General features: G+C 47.4%; 1 long non-coding RNA gene across 1 annotated transcript; it reads right to left on the bottom strand.

Moving 5' to 3' along the window:
* Positions 1-1,215: 1,215 nt before the first annotated feature.
* Positions 1,216-15,428, bottom strand: LOC121707693. Its single transcript, XR_006031371.1, has 3 exons — positions 15,342-15,428; positions 5,825-5,828; positions 1,216-1,227 (listed from the first exon to the last, which is right to left on the bottom strand). It is a non-coding gene; the product is annotated as an uncharacterized LOC121707693 (long non-coding RNA).
* Between the last annotated feature and the right edge of the window lie 471 nt (positions 15,429-15,899).

The raw sequence follows: 15,899 nt of genomic DNA, 5'->3' as shown, positions 1-15,899 counted from the left end.
GCGGCCAACGGATGAGCCCTAGGACAGGACAGAGGGGTCCAACCACTTAAGACCCGACTGCACCAATTTTGTAGTCCGAAAAAAAAAACGAGAGAAACCGGGGAGCACAACATAGGACTGTAAAATCAAATCTGTGTTGTCGGCCTTGTGTGCTTTTTCCCCTCTTCTTTAATGAAAGGGAACAATTGGATTTATTAAGAGAAAAAATCTACATTTTCACGACAACACCGGTGGCTGAATTGGATTTATAGACATCCTAATGTTGGAAAATGAGGAGATGGTTGGAAATGATTGGCGAGATGTATGGATTTTGATCCATTATCTATAGCTGATTGAGTTATAACTTGTTCCAGGTTTGCAGAATACAGCCACACAGACAAACATTAGTCATCCAGGTAATATTTTGATCTGAGATGACTGATTGACTGATTGTAACTGATCACCATTTGAAGACATGCATCATGCATTACAGTATTCTTCCCCTCACCTCCAACTCAGTCTATGCCTGCCACATACAGTAGGTTTTTCCAGGAATGTTTCAGCCACCGGGCTAAATGGTTTTCCTGGGAAAGTACTTTGGTAATAACTCCTGATGATAGCGGAGCAGGAGATTCACCTCATTGTAATGTGTTCAGTAACGGCTGAGTGCAAGGCAGGACGGGGCCTTCTAGTAGGGCGTGAGTTACAGCTGAGATTAGTAGGTGTGTACTACATGCCTTGTACTACATCTCTTTTCTTTTCTCCTCCCTCTCTCTCTCTCTCTCTCTCACTCTCTCTCTATCTCTCTCTCGTCGATATCCTCCCTTCTCTCCTCTCTGATCTCTGACCGCATATATAACAGGCCCAGGGTCAGCTTCGGGGCCAGGCCCATAGACTGCAGATGAATATTTTGCAGAGATTCACGCCAATGATTTACATTGGCTTGGGGAAGAGGTACAAAAACACGCCAGGGATAAATCACTTCTTTCAAGGAGCTCACACTTGACCAGGCTCAAAAAGGCAAGACTGCTTGAACAGTGCAATTTGTTCAATCGCTCCGCGCCGAGGCCCAGTCTGTTTTCGTGGTTCACCGACTCTGCGAACATCCATCTATTTTTTCTCTGCTGTTTGCTTTGTCCTGCGCCCCATTTCGACCGTGCCTTTCCCCATCTTGTGATAAGAGGTTAGTGGGGAGATTGTCGAGGGTGCAAGGGGGCTACCAAACAGCACAAGGCCTAAAGAGGCATACTAGTCAGTGAGGAAGGGAAGAGACCTGCCATGACCGAGCTAGAAATAAGCAATTGAGTGCAGGGAGAGGCGGCAGAGACGGACATCGTCGGATGGCTGGTGCCTTTAGATGCAGAGGAGGAGACGCCCGGAAACCGAGAGGAAGGGGGGAGAGCAAAAGATCTAGGACGAGGGGAGAAAAGAGTGACACGTTTTAGTTCAGCACTAACAGCAACAGTGTTTGATCTTGGCGGAGCCGTAATTCACATGACAATAAAATAAAGCACTGTTTCATCTTCGCTGCCTCCTCTCTCCCTTTTAGTTTTATCCCCTATATCAATCTCCTGGTGCCTTTGCTGAAAAACAAAAAAAACGAATGCAAGCACCCCCCCCCCCCTCCCCCACCACCACCACCACCACCACCACCACCACCCACACCTACAATCCCATACCCACCACCGCAACACAGCCTCTGCCTCCTCTCCTCCTCATGAGGTTGGAACCACTCTCTGTCCAGAGGTAAGGAGGGGGTCCCTATACAACAAAAATTAGCGCAGCATATATGCTACACTGTACACATTGTCTATTATTGTTCTGAGCTGAGGAGGCATTGTTGGGTTCAGTGCAACTTAGCTTTATTGGGCAAACAAATGCACATTGAAAGCGGTCAGGACGTTACACGCAGCCTACAAAACGCTGGGAGAAAGAAAGGAGCACCGCGTCCCTTTCACAGGGGAAGGCTCCTTTGTCTGCGCCCATTCTTCGCAGTGACAAAGCAATCAATAAGCATTCAACAGGTTGCATAAAAAAAAAAACACTGCCTCCACTCCCACCATGTCGCGCACCGCATACACAGGAACTGCCACGTAACACCTCATCTGTCATTGTCTCCCTTTTCTCTCTCTCTCTCTCTCTTTTTTCTCTCTCACTCCATTTCTTGCTTTTCTCTCCCTTCTCCTCCTCACCCCTCGATCATCTTCAGGTCAATAGGTGTGAACATCCTATGCATTGTCAAGGACCAAGGCCACGTTGAGGATGTAATTTCTACCCTCTCTGTGTATCATTATTGTTGTATGTTTGAACCATTGTCAGGGCTTTCTGAAGCCAGATTGTTCCAGTAGTAGGAGTAGGAGAGGCGTCTGTGTCTTTGTGTGCTGGCTGTGCCAGCGAACCACATGAGAGGCATTTGGATGCTCCTGGCACTGATGTTATTGGTGTGTTTGAATCCATTTGAATGTAAACACAGTTCTGTATGGGACCCCCCCCCCCCCCCCCCCTTCACAACAACACACACATTTACACTGACACATACACACACGTTGCAACAGACTGGTGTAGCAGAAGACTGCCGTTGGCTCAAAGCCCTAGGGAGGGCTAAGAAGAAATGCAACAGTGTGGGGGAGTGGTGGTGCTTGTGTGTATTATGTGTGTGTATATGTGTGTGTGTTGGGGAGGGGTAGGGGGGTGTGGTTGCAGAGACAGAGGGTAGAGGGTAAGAGGGGTGGGAGGGGTGGTTAGAGAGATTGCCTTGGAGATCTGATGAATGAGAGAGCAGAGAGAAAAGACCAGAGAAGGTAGTGCAGGGCGTGTGTCTGTGTTGGGACAGGAGCTCCGAATACCTTCTGGCAACACACTGATTAAGATGGACGAACCGTAGGAATGAGTTGAGCAGCAGATAATTGGGTTTGTATCAGTGGCTTAAGCCCATAAAGATCAATAGATCTCAATTGCCATCAGTTTTGACAGAAACAAACAGGCTGTGAGGGATGATCCATTTTGACTGAAGTGAGCTGAATCCGCCTACTGTAAGAAAGGGGAGGAGGCCTGCAATCTATGTTCATGAATAAGTAATTTGGCTAAATAAATAATTGAATAAGCTAATGTACTAACTAAGACGAACCACAGATCTGACAGCCTGATATAGACCCGCCCGCAGACTGTGGTTTTAAACGTTTTTTTTTTCCTACCCTGGAAGTTGTGTGGGAGCGAGTAGATCCGATCAGGAGAAGCCAGGAAGAAATAAATAACCACATTAACTGCCCAAGATGGACTGAGTGTGGCAGAAGGAGGGGTGGGGGGGTGACAGGGCCGACATTTGAAGGAAGAACACGGGAAGACGCGAGGAGTAACCTGGAGAGGAAGGGGAGGGACAGGAGAGGAATGGAGAGAATGTGTTCAGGAAAAGGAGAAGAGGAGAGAGTGTACGGTAAATGACAGCAGGAGCTCAAGACCTAGATAACCTTGCTGGCTTAAAAGCTTCCTCTGGCGCTTAATCAAGCATCCAAATTACATTGACAAGCTCTATGCCCCCTCCTGCCCCCCAGCACCACCCCATCCCATACAGCCACCCACTACAGCGCCCTGTCCCAGCATCTGATGTCCCCACGATAAACGTAATTATTAATTAAAGTGCTCAATTAAATCTGCTTTCTGATGGACGGGCCACCAGACGATTAGGAGGTAGAATACCTCACTGATTGAATCTTGGCATAAGTTAGTGCGCAAACACACACACACTCAACACGACACAACACACACACATACATACACAACACAACACAACACAACACAATGCACACATACATACGCACACAACACAATGCACACATACATACACACACAACACACACACACACACACACAACAGTACAGAGACAGAGAGAGAGGTAGACGAGAATTCAGTTGACACAGAGAGAGACATGCAATTATACAAATCCATACTTAGCGACCACAAAGATGTGATCAAAATAAACTGTGGTGATCGACAGCTCCATCCATAGAGAGAAGAGACTGTGCTGAAGGAGAGAGGGGGAGGTGTTGTGTTGTGTTGTGTGTCTCTGTGTTGTGTTGTGTTGTGTTGTGTTGTGTTGTTGTGTGTGTCTGTGTTGTGTTGTGATGTTGTGTGTGTCTGTGTTGTGTTGTGTTGTGTTGTTGTGTGTCTCTGTGTTGTGTTGTGTTGTTGTGTGTGTCTGTGTTGTGTTGTGTTGTTGTGTGTGTCTGTAAGTAGGGGAATGCAAGGCAGGGCAGGGAGAGGGAATGAGGCAGCGTTACATGTAGAGACATGGGGAATGGCTTGGCTTGGCTTGGCTGGGGGCATCCAGAGGGATTTCTGGGCGATCAGATAAGAGTCTGTTCCCAGATCACAAACGTATTGACACTTTTGTGTTCAAATAAGAGTGATGGGCTTGGGAAGGGGGACTGGGGAGTTGAGTTGGGATGGGATGGGACACACACACACACAGTGTGTTGGGATGGAGTGGAGTGGACGGAGAGGGAGTTTGGGGGTTGGGGTGGGCGGTTGGTGGGTGTGTGACCCAAGACACCCCCCCCCCCCCCCACACACACACACACACACACACACACACACACACACATACATCCACACACACCAATCCCCTGACCCCCACTAACAAAACATGATGCTCATGATTAAATCCAAATCACCTCCGTGTGACAGGATCATGATGGGACTAGGCAGGCCTGCTGGGGGGCTGCTCGGCTGGTTAGGGTGGGATGGATGGATGGCAGTGCTTGGAGAGAAGGACAAGGGGGCCCAGGGGAGCACAGGAGCGAATGGGAGGTGATACTCAGTCTCATTCCCATCCCAAAAGAACACCAGTAAGGTGCCATCATTCCCACGGTTGCAAAGACCGGCCATTCCAAATGTCTCACCCAAGGGAGTTGTTTCATTTAGGGGAAGAGGAAAACAAAAACACACACAACTAGCAACTCGCATCTCTCAGGGACAGAGCGGAGGACAAGGGCCAATGCAGAATAAATGCACTGTTTTGTTGGAGACTGATGCATGCAGAGCCAGAATGGCTACCGTTTGGATATGGTGAATTAATGAGTGACATTGATTTGAGCCAGTTGAAGGTCGTCTGAAGACATGAGCACTGTGTCTGTCTCCTGTCCGGGGGTCACCGAAGATGTCACTGCACACAGTGTCCTTATTATAGTGTCCTTTAACCCTCAAACAGGCCTTCACATTTCAGTGTTTGTTGATCAAGGACAGCATTTCGCCTGTGTAGCACCACATTGGGGTTTTTTGTTTCTCCTACAGGCAACACACTCACACAAATGTAACAGGCTTAATAGATTCAGACGTAGACACTCTGAGACTGACCAGCTTAGTTCACCATGCAGCTGACCCATTAACCTAATGCACACTAACATACACAGAGAGACTCACTCTTCATTCATACACAATTACAAGCTTCAACTTGCCAGAGCCTCACACACAAAGTACACACGTCGAAGACACACACTCACACACATACTCAAACACACACACACACACACAAACACACACACACACACACACATATGCAAAAACTCACACTCACACTCAAACACACACACACACACACACACACACACACACACACACACACACACACACACACACACACTGACACTCAAACACACACACACACATACACACACACACACACACACACACACACACACACTGACACTCAAACACACTCAAACATACACACACACACACACACACACTTCCAGAGTGTTGGACAGACAGACTGCCTGGCTCTCAGGCTAATTGAGTTGGGTGTGTGGCCCCGCGTGGCCGGAGCCTGACCCCTCTGTGGCCTGGAACGCCACTGAGCCCCAGCTTTGATACATTTGATACGGTTTAAGTGTGGAATGAAGACCTAAGCCTGTTTACATTTGAACTGGATTAGCATCAGGGTGACTGTGCCGTCTTGAGAGAGCCAGGAGAAGAGTCTCGAGGAGAGGAGGAGAGGAGCTCGGGGCCCAGGGACGATGTTCACGCACAATGGACCAATCTATTTGTGTGTTTACATACGTAATTGGATTGGCTGTCTACGTGTTTTGATGACATGTCTACGTGTAATTATTTGGTGTGGCTTATCTGCTCTTGAAGTAGTAGTCCTACTCACTGTGGGTTGCCTCAATGGGCCAAAACTTTTTTTTTATTATTAAATAGGGAGAAGATGTGAACTGTGGATGCTATGTTCCTCCACAAAATGGTCAATGAGAGAAAGGTTGAACATTTTTGACTGACGCAATGCAAAAGTGTTACATTTTGTTTTTGGTTTGTTAGTTTTTGGATTTTGCAGTGTAGGTCTTTTTTATTTTCATGTGTGATTGCCTATGTGTGTGTGTGTGTGTGTGTGCGCGCATGTGTGTGTGTGTGTGTGTGTGTGTAGGTGTGGGGGTCGGGAGGTGGTGGCTGTGTTTGTGCCGTCTTGGACACTAATTCACTGTGTAATACTGTGTATTATGGGTATCAATGTGCTTTTATGCATTAGTTAAATGGGCCCCAGCACATTACTGTAATGGAGTGGCCGCATGAAAACACAAGGAAACCTGATCGTCTCCTCTCTAAGTCCCCCTCTCTTTTTCATCCTGCCTCCCCCATCTTTCGCTCTCCCTCTCTCTCTCTCTCACTCCCTCTCTGTCTCTCTCTCTCTCACTCACTCCCTCTCTGTCTGTCTCGCTCTCTCTCCCCCTCGCTCTCCTGAAGTAATGATTTGATGTTGCTAATGGCTTCCTAAATTTTCTAGAAAGGGCAGAACCGCTGTCGTCTTTGGTTACAGCGCCTGGAAGCCTGCCAGAGAGAAAGAAAAGGGGGGAGAGAGAGAGAGAGAGAGGAAAAAGGAAAGGAAGGAACGAGAGAGCAGAGCAATCAGTCCCTCTCGTTTTCTTTCTATCTCCCTTTCTTCCTGCTTTTTTACTGTGCATGCAAAATCAAGCTTGTTCAAGATACCCAAAGAGTTCCCCCTGCCTTCAGAAGTGATCTGGAAAAACAAAGAGACAATATTGTATGATCAGATGTCCTTCACAGACCACTATAGAGTATTATTTGAAACAAACGAATAAATAAAGCTGCTAGATACCTATGCTCCATGTAAAAACACAAAATCAAGCGTGACACTTTAAAAGCGGGGTTGCTGGGTAGCTCAGAGCCCTGGCCCCTAGTGCCTGTGGCTGCTGCGCTGACTCCAGTTTGCGGTTAGCAGAGGCCTCTGATGTCAGCAGCATAATGGTGTGTATTGTTGTGATCAGTTTTTGCTCTGCGGTTCAATTCTCGGTGATTAAAAGAATAAAGGCATCTCTGCAGAATGAGGGGCTGAAATTAATAAATGAACTGAATCCTCCTTCTCTTCCCTCTCTAGCTTTCTTACACTCTTTCTCTCTGTTCTACTTGCTTCCTCTCTCTGTCTCTCCTCTCTCTCTCTCTCTCTCTCTCTCTCTCTCTCTCTCTCTCTCTCTCTCTCTCTCTCTCTCTCTCTCTCTATCATTCTCTCTCTCCTTGCTTGTGTATGTCTGTGGGTGTACCACTGTGTTTCCTTTCGACTTCTTATGCAAGTGTGTTTGTATGTGTGTGTGTGTGTGTGTGTGAGTGTGTTTGTGTGTGTGTGTGTGTGTTTGTGTGCATGTGTGTTTGGCAAATGGCTCCCTGCTCACATGATGCCCTATGGCAACCCCTAACTAAGCGTGTAGGCGCCAGTGACGGAGAGGGGGGGGGGAGGGGGGGCACCAAGCAGAGGTCGGGGTGCTGACTGTAGTCACATGACAGCCGGCATTTTCCAGCCAAACTCCCTCCTTCCAAACAATAGAGTATTAATACTGATGACACATGACCTGGGCAGGGGCAGCATCAACCAGATTCAGATTCTCTGAAGTCTGAGGCCGTGGCCTTGGGTAAACAAAGCCAAGCACATTGTGCAGCGCCACCGCTCCTAAACATGAGGCGTGCAATTTGGAAAGCGTGAAAGGCCGCTATGATGTGCTTCCCAGAAATGCCGTCGTCTCATGCAGGTGATATTAGCCACTGGCAGAATGCCTCAGGCTTACGTGTCTTTAGCTTTGGGTGTTATCAAGCTAGATAAGGGCATGAAGTATATAAGCGAGAAGCTTACATTCACTGTTCTCAACCACCAGAATGCTGTCAGGTGATCTCATTAAAGTAGCTTTAAATAGATCACATTGTCACACAGCACACTACCGTTATTGCACAGATATCATGTTAGATATCAGTGTGAACTGTTGCTGTCGCACTGATATACATGTTTTATCTTAGCGACAATACAAGTCTTATCTCCTTCCATTGCTCTGACTAGTGTGTCTGTCTTCCTGTTTCTTTTTTCTTTGCTTGTTTGTTTTGCTTGTCTTTACTTATTTTACCCATATCATACTTCCTTATTGTTGTCTTTGTTTGTAGCATCTGCCCAATCATCTGTTTTTCTTGAGAAGACAGTGAATAAGCAAAGTAAATCTTTATCTTTTTATGTAGAATATACAAGTGGAGATACTTCCTTAATTGTGATGATTAAGTAATGGACACTCACTGTCAGCAATGCTACAAGCACACCCCAGAGACCAAGTAGACTTAAACAGACCTCTGACAAAGAGCATGAACTTGTACACAACAGAGACAAGAGAAGGAGAGAATAGAGCTACACATGAGTGAGACAGAGAGAGAGAGAGAGGAGAGAAGAGCAGACACTCCTCTGTCAGCCCAGAGCAATCCTTACGCTGTGCTTGTGTGGCGTGTGGGCCCTTACACACACACACACACACACACCACACACTCACAGAGCCCTTGCCCTGCTGTCCACTGTCACGTCCAATGCTCCTGGCCCATTAATCAGCTGGTGAAGTGTGAGCCCACATCGGCTTGTTTACACGCCGCTGGAGCGATGACTGGCCCGGGGCGCGCCAGCTCGGCCCACTGAGGCCCCACTGTGAAATGGGCCTGACAGAGGGGGCCCGGCCCGTGTGTGGCTGGCTGCACCACTGCCTGCTGTGGCTGCTGCTGCTGGTGCTACTGCTGTGACTGGTGGTGGTGGTGGTGGTGCTGCTGCTGGTGCTGGGAGAGGGGAACAGTAGGAGCACAATGCCTGCCAGTATGTGAGCACTGAGACGGCTGAGGCTCTCTCTCTCTCTCTCTCTCTCTCTCTCTCTCTCTCTCTCTCTCTCTCTCTCTCTCTCTCTCTCTCTCTCTCTCTCTCTGTCTCTCAACTCTCACACAGCATGGTGCTCTCTGCTTCATACACACACACACACACACACACACGAATACCACAGCACATATAGAGAACTCTTTGCTTCATACACACACATAAATACCACAACTCTCTGCTTTATACACACACAAACACATACGCATACACACACACACACACACACATACACACACACACACACACACAAATACCACAGCACATAGAGAGAGTTTGGGGGAATGGGTTAGAGAGACCTGTAACAGTATATCTGATCCAGATAGATGTAGATAGAGATGTGGGAATGTGATAGATTCAGATCAGGGGCGCAGTCGCAGAAAATGTGTGAAAACAGAAAGTTGTGGTGTGATAAACTCACGAACCCTTTATCTCCATGGTTTTTTGGTGTGCTGCTGGGCTGGTATGACAGGAAATACAAAGACCCCACTGAGAGATATCCTTATCGTAACATAATGTACTAATTTACTGTGACACCATAAATAAAAGGCCATGAATAATACCTATACATGTGTAATACACTTGCATGTTATGCATAGCTGTAAACCTCTAGTCTGCTATGTTGCTAATGTTTATGTCCAGACAAACACATCAATATTTGTAGTTGATATGTCTGTGACATACTGAACCCAATCAGAGTAATTACATCTTTGAATGTCTTGTTTATAAGAATCTTGTCTTATCCCCACAGATCAGTCTATACCTATACACACCTATGGCTACTGAAAGGTTCATTTAGCAAATGTTATTTTGAAGTGTTGTTTTAGAACATCGTTGTTTTAGAATTTCCGAACAAAAGTGATGATAATTGGGGGTGTTATGATAGTGTACTATTGCTAACCATAGCCAAAACTCAAACTGTGTAGCGTACTATTGCTAACCATAGCCAAACTCAAACTCTTTAGCATACAATCACTAACCATTGTCAAACTCAAAGTGTGTAGAGTACAAATGTTGACCATAACCAAACTTGATGTGTAGCATACCACCATCACTAACCATAGCCAAACTCAGCTCTAGGAAATGTCTGGCCTGTGATTTGCCTGCAGTCCTGCTGACAGGTCCAGGCAGTGGGTGAATGGCATGAGGGAGAGAGGTTCGGTTCAAGGGGAAATTCATCAACAGAGAGTCATGCCATGCAGGCTTACTCAGCACTCTTCTGTGCTCTGCTCTTCCTCTACATGTTTTCCCTCTCTCTCGCTCTCTCTCTCTCTCTCTCTCTCAGCCCCTTCTTACTCCCTCTCTCGCTCTGTATCTTAACACTCACTCTTTCCTTCCCTCTCTCTCTCTCTCCACTCACTCTTCCTCTCTCTCTCTCTCTCTCTCTCTCCCTCTCCCTCTGATCACTTCACTTTAACCTTTTGCCCCGCATTCCTTACAGTTTTGTCTCCCGGCCAAGGAAACTAATCAAAAGCCTCTCCACTTTTTCTTTGTCTTCTGCTGTTTCTCTCCCTCGCTCCCTCCCTGGCTTTCTCTCTCTCTCCTCCTCTCTCTCACTCCTCTCTCTCTCTCTCTCTCTCTCTGGGTCCACTGTCTCATCAACCGCTTGCCCCCTCCCGTGCCTCCCCCCCCCCCCCTCCCCACTCCACCCTGTTTCTCCCTGAGCCCCCTGACCTGTGTGATGTCACGCCTGAAGCAGGGGCTGTTGGGTAGTGAGTGACCCCAGGGGGGCGACAGCGCTTGGTTTTCCACTGCAGGGAGGTGGGGTAGTAAAATGATATTGCCTCCCTTGTTTGGGGAAGACGCTGGCTCGGCTGCATTGAAGCGTTGAGTGTTTCTGCCCTTTTATAGGGTTTTGCACGAGGCAGGATGAAGCGGTGCGATCTGTGAGGGCTGTCCCCTGTAGCCTTTGATTGTGACACTAATACTCGATAACAATCCGCAACTTTATGGTTCTCTGGGGTTTTTTTTTTTCTTTTTTTGTTTTTTTATTCTTTTTTCTATGTTTCTGTTCTTGTTTGTCTTCCTTTGTATTGCTCATTAGACCACAGCACTGCTTAAAAATAAAAGGGAAGGGGAACTGAACGATGCATGCAATATGAGGACGGTTGCATAATTATGAGCCCTACCTGCTGGTAATCCTACCACCCACACCACCCTGCAGAACCCCTGCTGATAGACCACCTCCTCAGATAAACACCCCCTAGGATGCTGGTGTGTGTGTGTGTGTGTGTGTGTGTGTGCGCAAATGTGCGTGCGTATGTGTATGGCAAAGATTCTAGAGCGGATTCTGTTCTAGAATCTTTGGTGTGTGGTGGATGAGTTGATTTACGTAACTGCATTTGTGCGTGTGTGTATGTGTGTGTGTTCTGAGTGAAAGTGTTTGTGCTACAGTTGCCACACCATGTCTCTGACAGCCACCTGTGATGGATTGGCAAGCTGGGAGTCAATTAGAGCCATATGTCAACCAGCCACTCGGGCCAGAGACAGAAAGAGAAAGGGAGCGAGGGAGATGCAGAGGGAGTGAAAGCCAGAGAGAGAGAGAGAGAGAGAGAGAAAGATAGTGTGAGTGAGTGAGTGAGTGAGTAAGAGAGTAAGAATGAGGAAGATGGACATGAGGGAATAGGTAAGGACAACGAGTCAAGATGAATCAGTGCCTCTCTGTTCTGCGTGAATGCGGCAGCCAGAACCTGATCCATGCAGAGGAGACTCTCCAGAGGAGACTGTCCAAAGATGCCATTGATGCCTGCCTGCGCTATGCTAGACAGGAGTGGAGGGAGTGCCTGTAAAAAAAACGATCGTTTGTGTGTCTGTATGTGTGTGTGTGTGTGTGTGTGTGTGTGTGCATTTTAGTGTGGGTTTGTGTGTATGAAGTTGTGTGCATGCATGTTTCATGTATGGTTGTATACATGTTTTGTTGTGCATGTTATGTGTGAATGTCCGTAATGTTTATGCCAGGTGTTTGGGACTGCAAATTTGTGCAAGTAAGTATGTCTGCGTGTTCATTTGATACTCTGCTGCTGTCACGTCTATTGGCCCTGCCACATCCTGCACCTCTCTCCCTCCCGCCCTCTCACTCGCTCTCTGTCGCTCCTCTCCTTCGTCTGTGATGATGATCCCATGATAATAACCTCCAAAACCACAGCCACCCCAGCGTGCAGGATGAGGGGCGGATGATCAAAGCGCTCAGCTTGCTGACGAGGACATGCCCTTATCAGGGGCTTCTACTGCTGCTGGAGCAGAGAGAGAGAGAGAGATGGAGGGAGGTAGAGAGAGAGAGAGAGAAGCAGGCAAGGAAAGAGAGGAAGAGATAGAGAGAGGAGGAGGGTGGGAGAGATGACATCTGAATGATGCCAATCAGTTCATCCTCTTCATACCTGTGCACATTCATGATGCATTCAAGCGCACGTCAGCCCAAACACACATGCACACACACACACACACACACACACACACATACACACACACACACACGTACACACACACACACTACATAACATATCTGATAATACAGATAATCTTCTTTGCACATATTCGAGCAGCCCTAAATGAGGGATCTGATGCTCAGTGCAATCAGCCTAGTGCAGAGTGAGATAGATGGAGAGAGAGACAGAGAGAGAGAAAGAGAGAGAGAGAGAAGTGAGACACGCATCGTTTCTTTTGACTCATCATGTATTTTCAGAGACTGTCATTTCCTACCATTTTACAGATGCATATCAAACTCTGCATATCTGCTACTGGGAGATAAGGCCTACAAGATGCTGGAGTTGCAACATCCTGCTGCGCAAACGAGAGAGTGAGACTGAGAGAAGAGAGAAGAGAGAGAGAGAGAGAGAGAGAGAGAGAGAGAGAGAGAGAGAGAGAAGCTGCCTTTCATACTGATCTCGCGCTTGATACGTGTCCTCCTCTACCATTGGCCCCTCTGCGTGCCCAAACACCCTCTCCTAATCTCTGATAGACTGCTGTCTGTCAAGCGTTGCACGCAGCAAGGGCGGCTATGGCGACGGCAAGGAGTGCCCAGCCCACGCATGAGCTAGAGAGAAATGATGGCCTGTCATGCTTCAACTGTTCGAAGTTCAAGGGGGCCTCTCTCTTGCGAAACAGTCTGCCTGGGACTGTACTGACCTCTGTGACTAGCCTACGCTGGCGAGTATGCATCAAACTCATTTGACAGCTAGTGCTAAGGTAATAATTTGAAGATAGTAATGAAAGCTATTTTGTTGTTCACCCACCTTTCACTCTCATTCCCCTCTGTTTTCATCTTTGTATGTGTTTGCGTGTGTGTGTAGGTGTCTGCATGTTTGTTTGTCTTTTGACTTTGTGCGAGGAGTTGTTCTCCTTAAAGCATGCGCATCATGGTGGCTGTTGGGTTTGTTGTTGTTTTGCCTCTTTGTGCTCCCTGCTCTCCAAACACCCCTCTCGTGCGTTGTGTGTCTTAAGCCACCCCTGGCACAGCACAGGATCAGATACCGAGAACACGTAGGACCTGGGGAAGGCGAACGGCTGATGGCTCCCAGACACAACAGCAAAAATAGGGGGTGGGGGGGGGGGGGACAGGCGACGGCGGATAAACCTTCGCAGAGCACTCTGCCGTGGCCCTCACCTGCAGAGCTCGCTTTCCGCATGGCTGGGCAGCCAAAGCGGATTGTAATGAGGCCTAGCAGCCTGGCTCCTGTCTGCGAGCAGACCACACAATGGAGATGGAGCTTCTTTGTGCCCCAGCATCTATAGCTTAATGTTAAAGGTCCAAATCGATTTGCTCTAAAATAAAAAAAGAGAGAGGGAATAAAAGGCAGCATGGAAATTATTTTAACGGCATGCATTTTTTTTTTCTTTTTTGTATAAACTCAGCAAAGTCACAAGGCCAAGAGGGCTGCTTCAGAACTTGAGAAAAGGGAGTGTGTTCAGGAAAAGGGACCTTTTTTTGGGGTCGTTTTTATGCTTTGAAGCTTCAGGAGGAAAACAAAGGAGAGGTTGAGGTCTCAGAGGGCCCCGTCTCCCCGCTGCTGTCTGGTCAGTGGTGTCCCTCTGCAACTTCCCAGGAACATCCCTGGTACCTCCACCTCCACCACCTCTACCATCCCCTAGACAGCCACAGCGGGACCCGTACCTCCACCTCTCAACCCTGGCAGTTGGCCAGCTTGGCCTAGATTCACCCTCTCCGGTTACCAGGCAGTGAGAGCTGTGCGGAGCCATTGTCCGGGTGCGGAACAGGATAGTGAGTCCAGACGCCCACTCCCAGGAGCCCTTGCCTGGTATTAGCACTTGGCCCTCCGTCTTTTTTGTGCCGGGGAGCCAGGATGAATGCGCCTGTTTGTGCGCAGACAGCGGGGATGAATTTGTCTGCCTTAGAGAAGAACAGGAGGGCCTGAATGTGAGGCTGTCTCTAGGGCTTTTGGGGATGAGGGGGTAGGGAGTGGGGGGGCACTGAATGCTAGCTGTTTCAGGTGAGAGAGCTGACCCAGTTTCACAGAGAGAGGGGAGGGGGGGGGGCAGTGAGAAAGAGAGAGAGGAGAAGGCAGGACCCGGGCCACACCCTGGGACAGCTGTATCCATCCACACCAGCGTTTTCACTTAGTCCCATTTATCAACCTCTGGAGCTGCTTAGCATGCTGCACGTCATTATAAATTAACAGGCAGGTACAGTATAACCTAACTCATGTCCCTTCTCCATTTCCTTACTCGCTTGATTGCTTAGATTTTTTTCTGACATATTTATACCGCGGAAGGTATTAAGCGCCCACAAGTGTACACTAGTTATCTATGAATTGTGCAATATGTTGTGCAACTATACCTTTTTGGCAAGTCAAGTATCGTACACTGTACTACAAAATCATCATCATACATTTATAGCTACAAAGTAAGTAAAGTAAAGTAAGTAAGTAAAATGTGTCATCACATTAGCTTGAAAAGCCAGCCCGAACTTCACCCCGCCGACAAAATTTGCCAACCAAAGAATTTCTCCGGATAGCGTGACTGCGGTGTTGGTAGGGGGACAGTTGTAAGTGTTCTTAACAGTTTTCTGTAACAAACTCCGGGTTCGCTAACTAGGTTGTTGGTGCTTCGTTTTAGGTGTAGAGACCCTAAGCAAGCTACTGACGAGGTTTGGTGCTGTTTTGAACAATATTACTGGTTAAAAAAATGCTATTTGGGAAGCCTTTAGCTTACTGCCCTTAGCTAATCTACTGTTTGCCATTTGGGGCTATAGCATATACCAGGCCAAGCTCTGTAGTGGTTGATCAATGAAAATGACTGTCTCCATTGCTTATTTGATGTGTTTTAATGCAGAAAAACACCCTTGGGTCAATTTTCGCTGGAATTACACTTTAAGTCAACTTTACTTATATGCGCATTTCATATTCAGAGGTCATTCAATGTGCTTTACATAAATACAAGCAAACAGAAATAACTAATAAAAGCATAGAAGGTCAATGGTCAAAGAAAAGTTTAAAAAAAGAGAAAACATAAAACAAAAAATTATTTCAAAGGTAATAATTGAAACACATAAAAAGCAACATAGAATGATTATACTAGACAAGCACCCAGTGAACAGCAGCACTCTATGGAGATTCTTGAAGTAGTCTGCAACTGAGAGGTCCTCTGTGTGTCATGAGGAAATACCCGTACACCTGACACTAGAGCTGACTCCTGAACTGATGGGCTGTTTGATCAGATCGCGGCCAGATTCGTTCGAGTTGGCTGTAATTACCAATGTGGTCATGTCATGCACGTACCTAGGCAGGC

This window comes from Alosa sapidissima, chromosome 4 (assembly GCF_018492685.1).
Source record: "Alosa sapidissima isolate fAloSap1 chromosome 4, fAloSap1.pri, whole genome shotgun sequence".
NCBI lineage: Eukaryota > Metazoa > Chordata > Actinopteri > Clupeiformes > Clupeidae > Alosa > Alosa sapidissima.
The sequence above is the reverse complement of the archived record's forward strand: the minus strand, read 5'-3'. Positions and strand labels throughout refer to the sequence as shown.